The 11,334-nt window shown below is 46.2% G+C and overlaps 1 long non-coding RNA gene across 6 annotated transcripts; it reads right to left on the bottom strand.

Moving 5' to 3' along the window:
- Window positions 1–577: 577 nt before the first annotated feature.
- LOC123154125 (uncharacterized) lies at window positions 578–5,066 on the bottom strand. 6 transcript variants are annotated; one of them, XR_006476687.1, is made up of 6 exons: window positions 4,631–5,064; window positions 3,971–4,063; window positions 3,578–3,697; window positions 2,719–3,074; window positions 1,755–1,806; window positions 621–718 (listed from the first exon to the last, which is right to left on the bottom strand). It is a non-coding gene; the product is annotated as an uncharacterized lncRNA (long non-coding RNA). The 6 variants fall into 6 exon arrangements; XR_006476684.1 differs by having other exon boundaries at window positions 704–718; window positions 1,755–1,828; window positions 1,910–3,074; window positions 4,631–5,066; XR_006476685.1 differs by lacking the exon at window positions 1,755–1,806 and having other exon boundaries at window positions 578–718; window positions 4,631–5,062.
- Between the last annotated feature and the right edge of the window lie 6,268 nt (window positions 5,067–11,334).

Below are 11,334 nucleotides of genomic sequence, written 5' to 3'. Positions count from 1 at the left end.
CTCCTGAATATATATTCCCCTCTAGAAGAGGGTTAAACCGAGATTCCATTATCATATGACAGAATACAACATCCCAGTCAGCAATGTTGTTATTTTTTGTTAGTTTGATTTCAGAGGGGACGATTTGCTTACCTTTAATCATTTTAAGATAAATTCTTCAGCTTGTGCAACCTTTCTGTTCTCGAGTCTATGTTTGGTTTCTCTTTCGCTCAAATGGTTCTTAACTTTGTTTTGAATCGGATGTATATAGACGTGTTTTAGTGTCTTTGACCACTCATTTTAGTCCGTATATATATAGTCCATATTGAAAAATCCAAAACATCTTATAATTGGGAATGGAGGGAGTAGCATGCTAAATCCACGCACTTGCTAAGGCTTTTACAGATGAACAACTCAGTTTCCACCAGGGCTTTCCAGAAGAACTTGCTACCGTGGCTCATCACAGTAAGGATGCAATTTTTATTATCTTACTAGTAAGCATGTACGTGTAACACACGTCTCGATTATGAAACAGAAATATTTCTATCATAATTCAAATTTAAATCATAAAGACGTGTTGATTGTTTTATGAACCAATGTGCCCCTTGTCCAAATAGGGCGATCGCAGTGGGCGATCGAAACGTGCACGCCGTTGGATTTACCTGACTACCCTTGCTTCGGTACTCCACAGCACCACTTGTTGTGCCACTCCACATGTTGTTGTCACCAGTCCTAATTCCTACACTCACATAATCACTTGTTATTCAGGGCATAAAGTTGTCATTGTATCCACGATTGAATTAAATTTGAGGTATAATATTTCCAATCAAGAAAATACATCTTCAATCTTATTGTCAATGAGCACCGGAAATGTTGACACTGTTGTACCCTGCAGTACATAGCTTCATGTAGCAAGACGTAAAATGTTGGCATTGTTCTCGATGAATTTGCTAATAAAATTTAACATTCAAGTAGGTATAAGCGTGTAAGCCACGCGGAACCATTCTTTGAGGCAATCAACATTGCTTCAAAGCAAAAGAAATTGACAAATGAAAGAACACATCAACGTAGAACCATGACAGGTTATCTCTGCATAATAATACTGACAAACTTCGTAAACACGTAAGAAAAAAGTACAGTCATGAACCATGGTGCATATATATAGCAATGTCTGAATTAAGATGATGAGCATTACAATAGGGGGAGATCATTGACCTTAAATCTCTTACATATGAACATGTCTTCTCTAAATGTAAGCCATGGCTGAGAAGCAAGCAGGATCCGGATATTCAGTAACTAAAGCCAGAAACTTATCCACCTCTTCATATTTAAACAACATATTTCTTCTAAATGTAGGCCATAGCTGAGAAGCAAGCCGGATCTGGATATTCAGTAACTAAAGCCAAAAACTTATCCACCTCTTCATATTTAAACAACATATTTTTATAAGATGATATGAAAGAAATTGATGAGAACAATAGTACATTTCCTCTTACTGCAAATCAACACCCAACCAATATACAGCAGCACATGCACATATAAGAGATCCAATTCTTGATGATAGGTTCATGCATAAAGCAAGAAAATTTGCAGAATATACCAGAATCTTATTAAGTGATCCTAATTCCATGTGAAGTTGCCTAGGAAAAACATCAGCGAAGGATCAAGGTATACAACAAACAACAGTAATATATATAGTGCTTGACGGTAAAAAATAATAAATGAATCCTAGTGGGTACAAGTATTTTGAATAATGAAGAATATTAAGAACTAACCATACACATGGTATGAAAGAAATTGATGAGAACAATAGTACATTTCCTCTTACTGCAAATCAACACCAACAAATCTACAGCAGCAAAGGCACATATAAGAGATCCAAATCTTGATGATAGGTTCATGCATAAAGCAAGAAAAATTGAGAATATACCAGAATCTTATTAACTGATCCTAATTCCATGTGAAGTTTCCTAGGAAAAATATCAGCGAAGGATCAAGGTGGACAACAAACAACAGTAATATATACTGCTTGAAGGTAAATAATAAGAAATGAAATCCTAGTGGGTACACATGTTTGGAATAATGAAGAAAATTAAGAACTAACCATATAAGAAATGTACAGTGACACCATAGTAATCATATTCATAACACAGGGAAGAACTACCCTCCTAAAAACATGAAAGCACTGTGGTGTATCATGCGACGAAAGCCGTTCAGGTTTAACTCAAAATACAGTACACATGGTAGAAACTGCTTAAGTCTGTAGCTTCAGTAAAAAATAGTTATTTTGGATCCCATGGCAACATCACACAGTTATCCTGAGAACGGCGGATACAGAATTGAAACCGATAGATAAAGGAAACAAAATAAATATTTATCAAAAAAAAAACACCTGGACTGGACTGGTTGAGAGTAGAGCCTTGAGAAGCTAGAACATAGGAGTATTTTGCAGAGGAGTGGAAGAAAGTAATACTCAAAAATCAAAATATTGAGGCCAAATCAAGCTGCATCTTAGCAATGCAGCGGCAGTTGTTTTGTGGACATTGCCATGTTTGTGCATAATTATTGTCTATCAATCTAGGTGATATAGTCATTTTCGTCAATTGCTCTAAGGATGGAGCTGACAGTAATACTATTAATTAGAAGCACAAATGAAAATACCATTATCCCCAGGATTACTCTTACTCTTTGTTCCCCTGTAAGTGGAATTGGGGGAGTAAAATAACAGCAAAACTTTACCAGGATAACGAAGGCGAGGGTCTTCCTGGACCTTGTCTTGGACACGTCGGGGACATCGCACCCTCAGAGCGCGTGGGGGCAGTGCAGCACACTGAATCTTGCTTATCTCCGTGTACGTCTTGGTTATCTACGACAGCGGCAGCTCGTTGAACCGCGTGGATGCACCGCATCTCTGGCGCTTACCCGTGCGTCAGTGGCGGAGGACTCCGAGTGGGGAGGGGACTTGGTTACGGAAGGGGCTCTCCAGGATCGATCCAGGGAACTGTTTCCTCTTCAACTTGAAAGGAAGTGAAATGTCCTCCGAGGGCGCCAAAGGGATCATAGGGATGAACACTCTCTTTCCAGCATGTTGTCCACTAATGAAACCATGAAGTATGTTAGAAGATAAGGCCGAAATATGCTACAATCAACAACACTTGGAATGAACTGGCCATATGTTATTTTACTAAATCATGTAATTGAAGAAAACAAACTGCTTCAGAACACAAGTTATAAAAAACTGAAAAATTGATGATCGTAAATTTAGCTGCATGTTCCTACTCCATTTTGTAGAAGTATACATATTTATGAAATCACACTGGTCGACTATGCTGGTTTGTGGATTATATACCTGCTTTTGTTTGGTGGCAACACAAAAACTTAACAAGTCTATTTCTGATGTCAATTTCAGTTCCATGCCCTCAACAACATTTTATAGGAAAATCACAACAACTTAAAGCCTAGGTGTATATGCACCACACTGACAGCGACCAACAAGATTATCAGCTAGAACAACGAAAGATATTTTTAAACACTAACAACATGAACAAATCATCCAGATCAAAAGGGAAGAACTGAGAGGGGGCGAGAAGAGGCTCACCACCAAGTTCCGTCACTGGCAGTGGCAGCGAGGATAGCGGGAACAACTTGTCGGTGAAGTGTGCTTCTCCTCCGCGCACACGAGCCTCCGCGCACACAAGCTGCAGGCCAGCCTCCACCTCTGAAATTGTCAAACTCCCAAGAATCAAATAACTAACGTAGAAGAAAAATAATACTTCAGAAGCAGAATACTCTTAATGATAGCCACAGCCATGTATTCATAGGACACACAATATTGTGTAAATATCAACAACTTGTGCACGAAACTTAACAAAATGCACCCATGATAATACATAAAACAGTATCTTATCTAGAAACAATATTGTAGTTAAAATTGAATGGCAAACATCAAAAAATATGGTCATGTCAACCAGATCCACACATGGACAATTACCAGTGTAGTTACTTGTGAGGGAAGAGGAATTTGAGTCACTTTTGCAGCTCGTATTTTGGTATTCTACTCCTTGACTCTATAGGTTGTTTGCGCCTGGAATAGTAAGAAGAAAAAGAGATAATTTAGCACTTCAGCCACATACAATGGGAGGCTTGAATTTCAGAATTTAACACCATTATAACATTACGTAGTATGTACAACAGAATTAGCAACAACAACTACATAAATCAGTACAAAGGCCGTTGGATGTCTTCAGAAAACTTAGAATATAAGACAGAAGAAAGCAGTCTGACCATATGAGTATTATACAGCTGAATACATTTAACCTGGCCATGAGTCCATGACTGACTGGGTGATCATTTTATCCAACAGCTAAGCAAAACCAAAAGAGCGCTCCTGTCCATCATGCCAGCTCTTCTCGAAAAAGAGAAGTGCTACCAACTTACTTTCTCCTAACATTTCATTTGATAATGGAGCTGGATTTGGCCGAAGCAAACAGCCATGCCTTACTTTACCAGTTACAACTAATGAAAATCATGGTCATTCAGGAAAAAGAAACACAGTGGTCATAGTCGCCTGAGTTTCAGCATCGATAAGAAACATCATGGGAAAAATACTATAGGAATTGAAACGGAGAGAGACGACATGGTCGCTACTTACCGATGGATGGAGCAGAACATTGCCGCGGAGATAGGGCGGAGGACGGAGCTGGTAGCAGGAAGGACGATGACGGCACGGAGGGGACCGGTGGCGATCTCGAACCGGCAGGGAACTGGCGGCGGAGGGCTCCGCGCCGCCGCGCCGCAGGCTCAGGCGCGGCCTCGTACGCCGGTGGTTGGCCCGCACACGTCCACGTCCCTGGCGGCGGCTCCTGCGTGCCTCTCGCCGCCGAGGATGAGGGGCGGCGAAGGGCGCGGCGGGGCGGCTCCGGTGGCGGGGGCGGGGTCGGCGGGGGCGGGCTCCCGCGGCTGGGGAGGCTCCCGGCGACCCGCGGCCGCTTCCCGTGGCTCCGGCGGCGCGAGGAGGCGGTGAAGGGCGCGGCTGCGGGAGGATAAGGAGGTCGTGCGGGAGAAGGAGGAGGTCGTGCGGGCGGGCGATTTTCTTTATTTTTTTACTGCAGGGCAGATTACTATCGATCGACTGTGGCTTATTGCGTGGTTGGTAGCGTTAAACACATAATGATTAAGGGCCATTAGATTTTGATGATGGATGGATATGATTGTTTGGATCTGCCCCTCTCTTCCTTTTATAGTGGTAGTAGATGTTTGCTTTGTTGAGGAATTAGCGTTAGAGCTTTAATGAAACACACATCATCCTCCACCAAGAAAGAAAGGTAGCCTCTTCCGCTGAATTTAGAGAATTAATTAGTTGCTTTATCAAGACATATTATAAACAAATTGCTTGACACTTGTTTAAAAAAGGAGGTACACGAGCGTGTGTGTGTGTGCGCGGGGGGGTTGTAGGACTGTGGGAGGCCTTTTTTGAAAAAAGTTGTAACATAAAAGTTCCGAAAAATGTCAATTAGTTTTGTACAAATACATATACATGTTCTTTAAGTTTTATATTATGTGCACTTGCCAATTTGCCAAGTCGTGAGAGGATAGATCCGTGTATTTTTCACAATGAGCTTGGCGGTGGTTAATAATATACATGTTGACGGTTTTCTTTTATACTTAATAACTTTTCATGGGATTTGTTAGACTTGTACGTATTGTAATCTCTGTACAATGTATTTGTACCCGATGAGGTACCCCCTTGTTATATATATGTTATCGTGGCCGACCCTCTTAGGTGTCGAAGCCCATAACCCCAAAACCCTTTGTCTATCATGGTATCAGATGCGATCTAGCGATCCTGACCTAGCCATGTCGTCTTCCGCTGCTTCCTCCGAGGCCGCCGCCGCTGCCCTCTCCGGCGCGGCGACTATGTCCACCGCCACCACCTTGCTCGCCGATCCCTACTCAGACCCTGCGTCGCTCACCGATCCGATCGGAACGGGCGCGTCCTTCTTCGCCCCGCCGTTCCTGTCCAACCTGCTCCAAGGAGGTAGATCGACAGGAGCCTTGTTTTCCGGGGCGACATCCTCGGCTTCTCCGGCTCACCGGCTCTACGGCCCAACTACGGCACGCTGGCACCCTACGCGCCGCCGCCGCCGCCGTATGCGTACGACCCCGCCGCCCAAGGAGCTTTTTATGGCGCTCCCTACGGTGCTCTCTACGGCGCCCCCTACGGCGCCTCCTATGCTGGTCATGGCGCCGGCTATGGTGCACCTCCTGGTGCCGGCTATGGAGCTCCATATGGCTCTGGCTACGCGGGGTTCCCACGGCCTGCAACTCACGGTGCGTCACCATAGGCGCCTCCGGTTGCGCCGCACTCCTCGCCTGCAGTGGATATCGCCTCCTCCGGTGCGGTTCCTGTGCCGCCCTATGACTTCTCCCTCGACGTCATCACGACTCCGCCGTTCTACTTCAGCAATCTTCTACCGGTGAAACTAAAGATGGACAATTATATGTTCTGGCGCGCACAGATTCTTCCCCTCCTTCATAGTCACTACTTGGAAGGTTTTGTGGATGGTACTCTGCCATGTCCACCACCGGATCATCATATGTACCGGCCATGGATTGCTCAAGATCAAGCGATTCTCTCGGCGATTCAGTCCTCTCTCACAGGGGGCGTCGCCGGCTTGGTTCTATTTGCTACTACGTCTCATGAGATATGGGATGCGCTGGAGTCCAGTTTCTCCGCACAATCCTCGTCTCAGCACATGGCCCTTCGTACACAGCTTAATGAGACCCGCAAGGATCATCACTCTGTCACCGTTTTCTTCAACAAGATCAAATGCCTCGCCGATCAGCTTGCCTCCATTGGCGAGCCACTTCATGACACAGAGTTTACCACGTATGTTCTCCAAGGTCTCGATGCTGAGTTTGACTCTCTCGTGGAGGTGATCCAGGAACGCAAAGTTTCCATCAAGCCGCAGGAACTTTTTCAGCGCCTCCTCTCAATGGAGCAACGTCTTGCCAGTCGTCATCCGGATGAGGCCCCCTCGGCCAATGCTGCTGTCCGTCCTGGTGCCCGTCCTGCTGCTCCTACTGCTGCTTCGATCCCTCCTACGGGAGGCAAGGGTGGCGCTCCTCCTGCTGCACCTTCCCAGTCCCGTCCCACCATCGTCGTCGAGAACGGGCGCCCATGTGCCTGTTGTGCCGCCTGTGGAGCGGCTGCCCCTTGTCAGCTATGTGGAATTCCTCGCCACGTTGCGTCTCGCTGTCATCGTCGTTTTCAGCCTGATTTTTTGGGTCTTGTCAACAACGGCAAGGGCAATGAGCGTCAAGTCAACATGATGCAGCATCAAGGAAAAACTCAGTCTTATAATGTTGATCCCACCTGGTACATGGACACTGGCGCCACAGAGCACGTGACAAATGAATTGGACAAGCTTGCTATCCGGGAGGCCTACCATGGTCCTGACAAGGTTCACACAGCCAATGGGGCAGGTATGCACATCTCTCATATTGGTCAGGCATCCCTCCTTACACATACATCTCGACAGTTGCGTCTTAAGAATGTTCTTCGAGTTCCCACTGTTGCCCGTAACTTACTCTCCGTACCTAAACTTACTTATGACAATAATGTGTTTTGTGAGTTTCACCCGTTTCATCTTTTTATCAAGGACCGGGCTACACGGGACGTACTCCTTAGAGGGCGCCTTCGTCATGGACTATATGCTCTTGATGTGCCGCGATCTGTCCCTCATGTCTTCAGTGCTGTTCGAGTGTCTCCCTCGCAATGGCACTCTCGTCTTGGCCATCCGGCTACACCCATTGTTCGACATATTCTTCATCATCATGAGTTACCGTCAGTGTCTAGTAATAAAGATGTCTCAGTTTGTGATGCTTGTCAGCAGGGAAAGAGTCATCAGCTACCTTTTTCTGTTTCTAGTCATGTAGTCAAAACTCCTCTCGAGCTTGTGTTTTCAGATGTTTGGGGTCCTGCTCAGATGTCTGTTAGTGGTCATGAGTACTATGTCAGTTTTATTGATGCTTATAGTCGCTTTACCTGGATTTATCTTCTTAAACATAAGTCTGATGTGTTCGATGTTTTTCTTAAATTCCAAGCACATGTTGAGCGTCTCCTACACCACAAAATTATTCATGTACAATCGGATTGGGGGGGGGGGGTGAATACCGCAATCTAAATACCTTCTTCGAGAAACTTGGGATTTCGCATCGTGTGTCTTGTCTTCATACACATCAGCAGAATGGTTCAGCTGAACGTAAGCACCGTCATCTTGTTGAGACCGGCTTAACCTTACTAGCCCATGCCTCTGTTCCTTTTCGTTTTTGGAGTGATGCTTTCACTACTGCCTGTTTTCTCATAAACAGACTTCCATCGCGACTCCTTGGCATGAAAACTCCGCTTGAACTCTTGCTTCATGAGACTCCTGATTATACCTTTCTCAAAGTCTTCGGTTGTGCGTGTTGGCCGCATCTCCGTCCTTACAATAATCGTAAGCTTGAGTTTCGTTCTAAAAAATGTGTCTTCCTTGGGTATAGTCCGTTGCACAAAGGTTATAAATGCCTTAATGTTCCAACAAATCATGTGTATATTTCACGTGATGTTGTCTTTGATGAGCATGTTTTTCCTTTTTCTAGTCTTCCAGCTCCTGTCACCACACCTAATGAACCTGTGCATTCATCTCCTCTATTGCCTGATCAATTTGTAGATGCTGCACACTCGCCTATTTTGTTGTCTAACCATGGTGCAGGAACTGGTAGAGGTGCTCGGCTTGTTCTCCTGGAGGATTCCTCCGCTGCTCCCACGGCCTCTCCGACGGATCGCGTCGATCATGCCGCTGCGGCCTCTTGCATGGGGCATGCAGGGTCTCCTGCACCTGCGCCCGCCATGCGCTTGGATCCGGCTCCGGTAGCAGCTGGTTCGCGCTCGACGGATCACGTCGCTCCTGCACCTTCTTCCCCCTGCATGGGCCATGCAGGGTCGGGTGCGCTCACGCACGCTATGCGTTCGGCCCCGGCTCGGCTGGAGCTGGACCTCCCCGCGTCGCCTGTTTTCGCCTCGCCCGTGACCAGGCCGGTCTCGCCTGCATCGCCCGGTCCGGCGACGCCTGCGCCTACTGGCTCGCCTCCTGGCAGCCCGTCATCGTCACGGTCACCATCACCCGCCATGTCTTCTTCTCAGGAGATGCAGGCCTCTCCACCGACGGTTCCTATGACTTCGATCGCGCCAACTGCTCCGGTTGCTCAGCGACCACACACTCAGAGCAAGAGTGGTATTTTTCGACCGCTCCAACGCACCGATGGCACGGTTGCCTGGCCCGCGGCCTGTATGGCTCATTCTGCAACTGATCCTTCTGCTGAACCCCGTCACTATCAAGCAGCTCCGGGTATTCCTCACTGGCGATCTGCAATGGAACAAGAGTATCAGGCATTGCTCAAAAATGGTACGTGGCGTCTTGTTCCTCCGCACAGTGGTGTCAATATTATTGATTCTAAGTGGGTATTCAGAGTTAAGCGACACGCGGATGGTTCTATTGAACGGTATAAGGCTCGGCTTGTTGCTCGTGGGTTCAAACAACGTCAAGGTCTTGATTATGATGATACCTTCAGTCCTGTGATCAAGCCTACGACTATCCGTCTGCTCTTGTCTCTTGCGGTTACTCGTGGGTGGTCTCTTCGACAGCTTGATGTTCAGAATGCTTTTCTGCATGGTGTTCTTGATGAAGAGGTCTATATGCGTCAGCCGCCTGGTTTTGTTGATCCTGCTCGTCCGCACCATTTGTGTCGCTTGGTGAAGGCTCTTTATGGTCTTAAACAGGCACCACTTGCTTGGCATGCGCGCCTAGCTTCTGCTCTCCATGCACATGGATTTGTTCCGTCGACAGCTGATACATCCTTGTTCATGCTACAGCGTCCTATGGTCACTATGTACCTGTTGGTGTATGTTGATGACATCATATTGATCAGCTCGTCGGCTCTTGCTGCGGATCGTCTTGTTTCTGCTTTGAGTGGTGATTTTGCCATCACAGATCTTGGTTGGCTTCATTACTTCCTTGGCTTGGAGGTCTCTCACTCTGATGCCAGTCTGACTCTCACTCAGCATAAGTACTCTCTGGATTTGCTTCGTCGTGCTGGTATGCTTCAGTGTAAGCCTGCTACCACTCCCATGTCAGCTTCTGATAGACTCTCTGCACTTGATGGTACCCTTCTTCCTTCGGATGAGGCTACAACGTATCGCAGTATTGTTGGTGGCTTACAGTATTTGACGATCACTCGTCCTGATATATCTTATGCGGTGAACAGCGTGTGCCAGTTTCTTCATGCTCCTCGGGATACTCACTGGACTGCTGTGAAGCGCATTCTGCGCTATGTTCGCTTGACTGCTGCTCTAGGCCTTCATCTTCAGTCTGCTCCTTCCGGTGCCCTCTCTGCATTTTCTGATGCAGATTGGGCTGGTAGCCCCGATGACAGGCGATCCACGGGGGGATATGCAGTGTTCTATGGTCCTAATTTGATCGCCTGGAGTGCTCGTAAACAAGCTACAGTGTCTCGTAGTAGTACTGAAGCGAAATACAAAGCAGTTGCCAATGCCACCGCTGAACTTATCTGGGTTCAGTCCTTGCTTCGAGAGTTGAGGGTCTCTCAGCATCATCCACCTGTTCTTTGGTGTGACAACATCGGCGCTACGTACCTTTCTTCAAATCCGGTATTTCATGCCCGAACGAAACACATCGAAGTTGACTATCACTTTGTCAGAGAACGAGTTTCACGGAGGTTGCTTCAGATCAAGTTCATCCCATCAAAGGATCAACTTGCTGACATATTCACGAAGCCGTTGCCACTACCTCAGTTTGAGGGATGTCGTCGCAATCTTAATCTTCTGAATTCTTCAGATCACGGTTAAGATTGAGGGAGGGTGTTAGACTTGTACGTATTGTAATCTCTGTACAATGTATTGGTACCCAATCAGGTACCCCCTTGTTATATATATGTTATCGTGGCCGACCCTCTTAGGTGTCGAAGCCCATAACCCCAAAACCCTTTGTCTATCAGGATTGCGTCCGAAAAATGTGAGGGGAAGAGAAATATACTGTAATTGTTGACCCTTAGTTGGGTTTGTGAACAATTAGTTGGTTTTTTCAGATTGTGCTGTTTTCACCTTAATAACTCAAAGCTATATGGATTTGTGTATGAAGCTAAGCTTGACCAGTGTCTTTAGGTCTTAGTTTGTTTCATTCAGATCATGTCATTTCATCCTTTATCCACAATTATATATTATTTGTAATCCATTGGCTGTCAAAGGAATGCGAGCCCTTACATTTGGAGGGGACACGAGCTTAACTACAAGCA

This window comes from Triticum aestivum, chromosome 7A, assembly GCF_018294505.1.
Source record: "Triticum aestivum cultivar Chinese Spring chromosome 7A, IWGSC CS RefSeq v2.1, whole genome shotgun sequence".
Classification (NCBI taxonomy): Eukaryota; Viridiplantae; Streptophyta; class Magnoliopsida; order Poales; family Poaceae; genus Triticum; species Triticum aestivum.
This window is presented reverse-complemented; position numbering and strand designations above follow the sequence as displayed.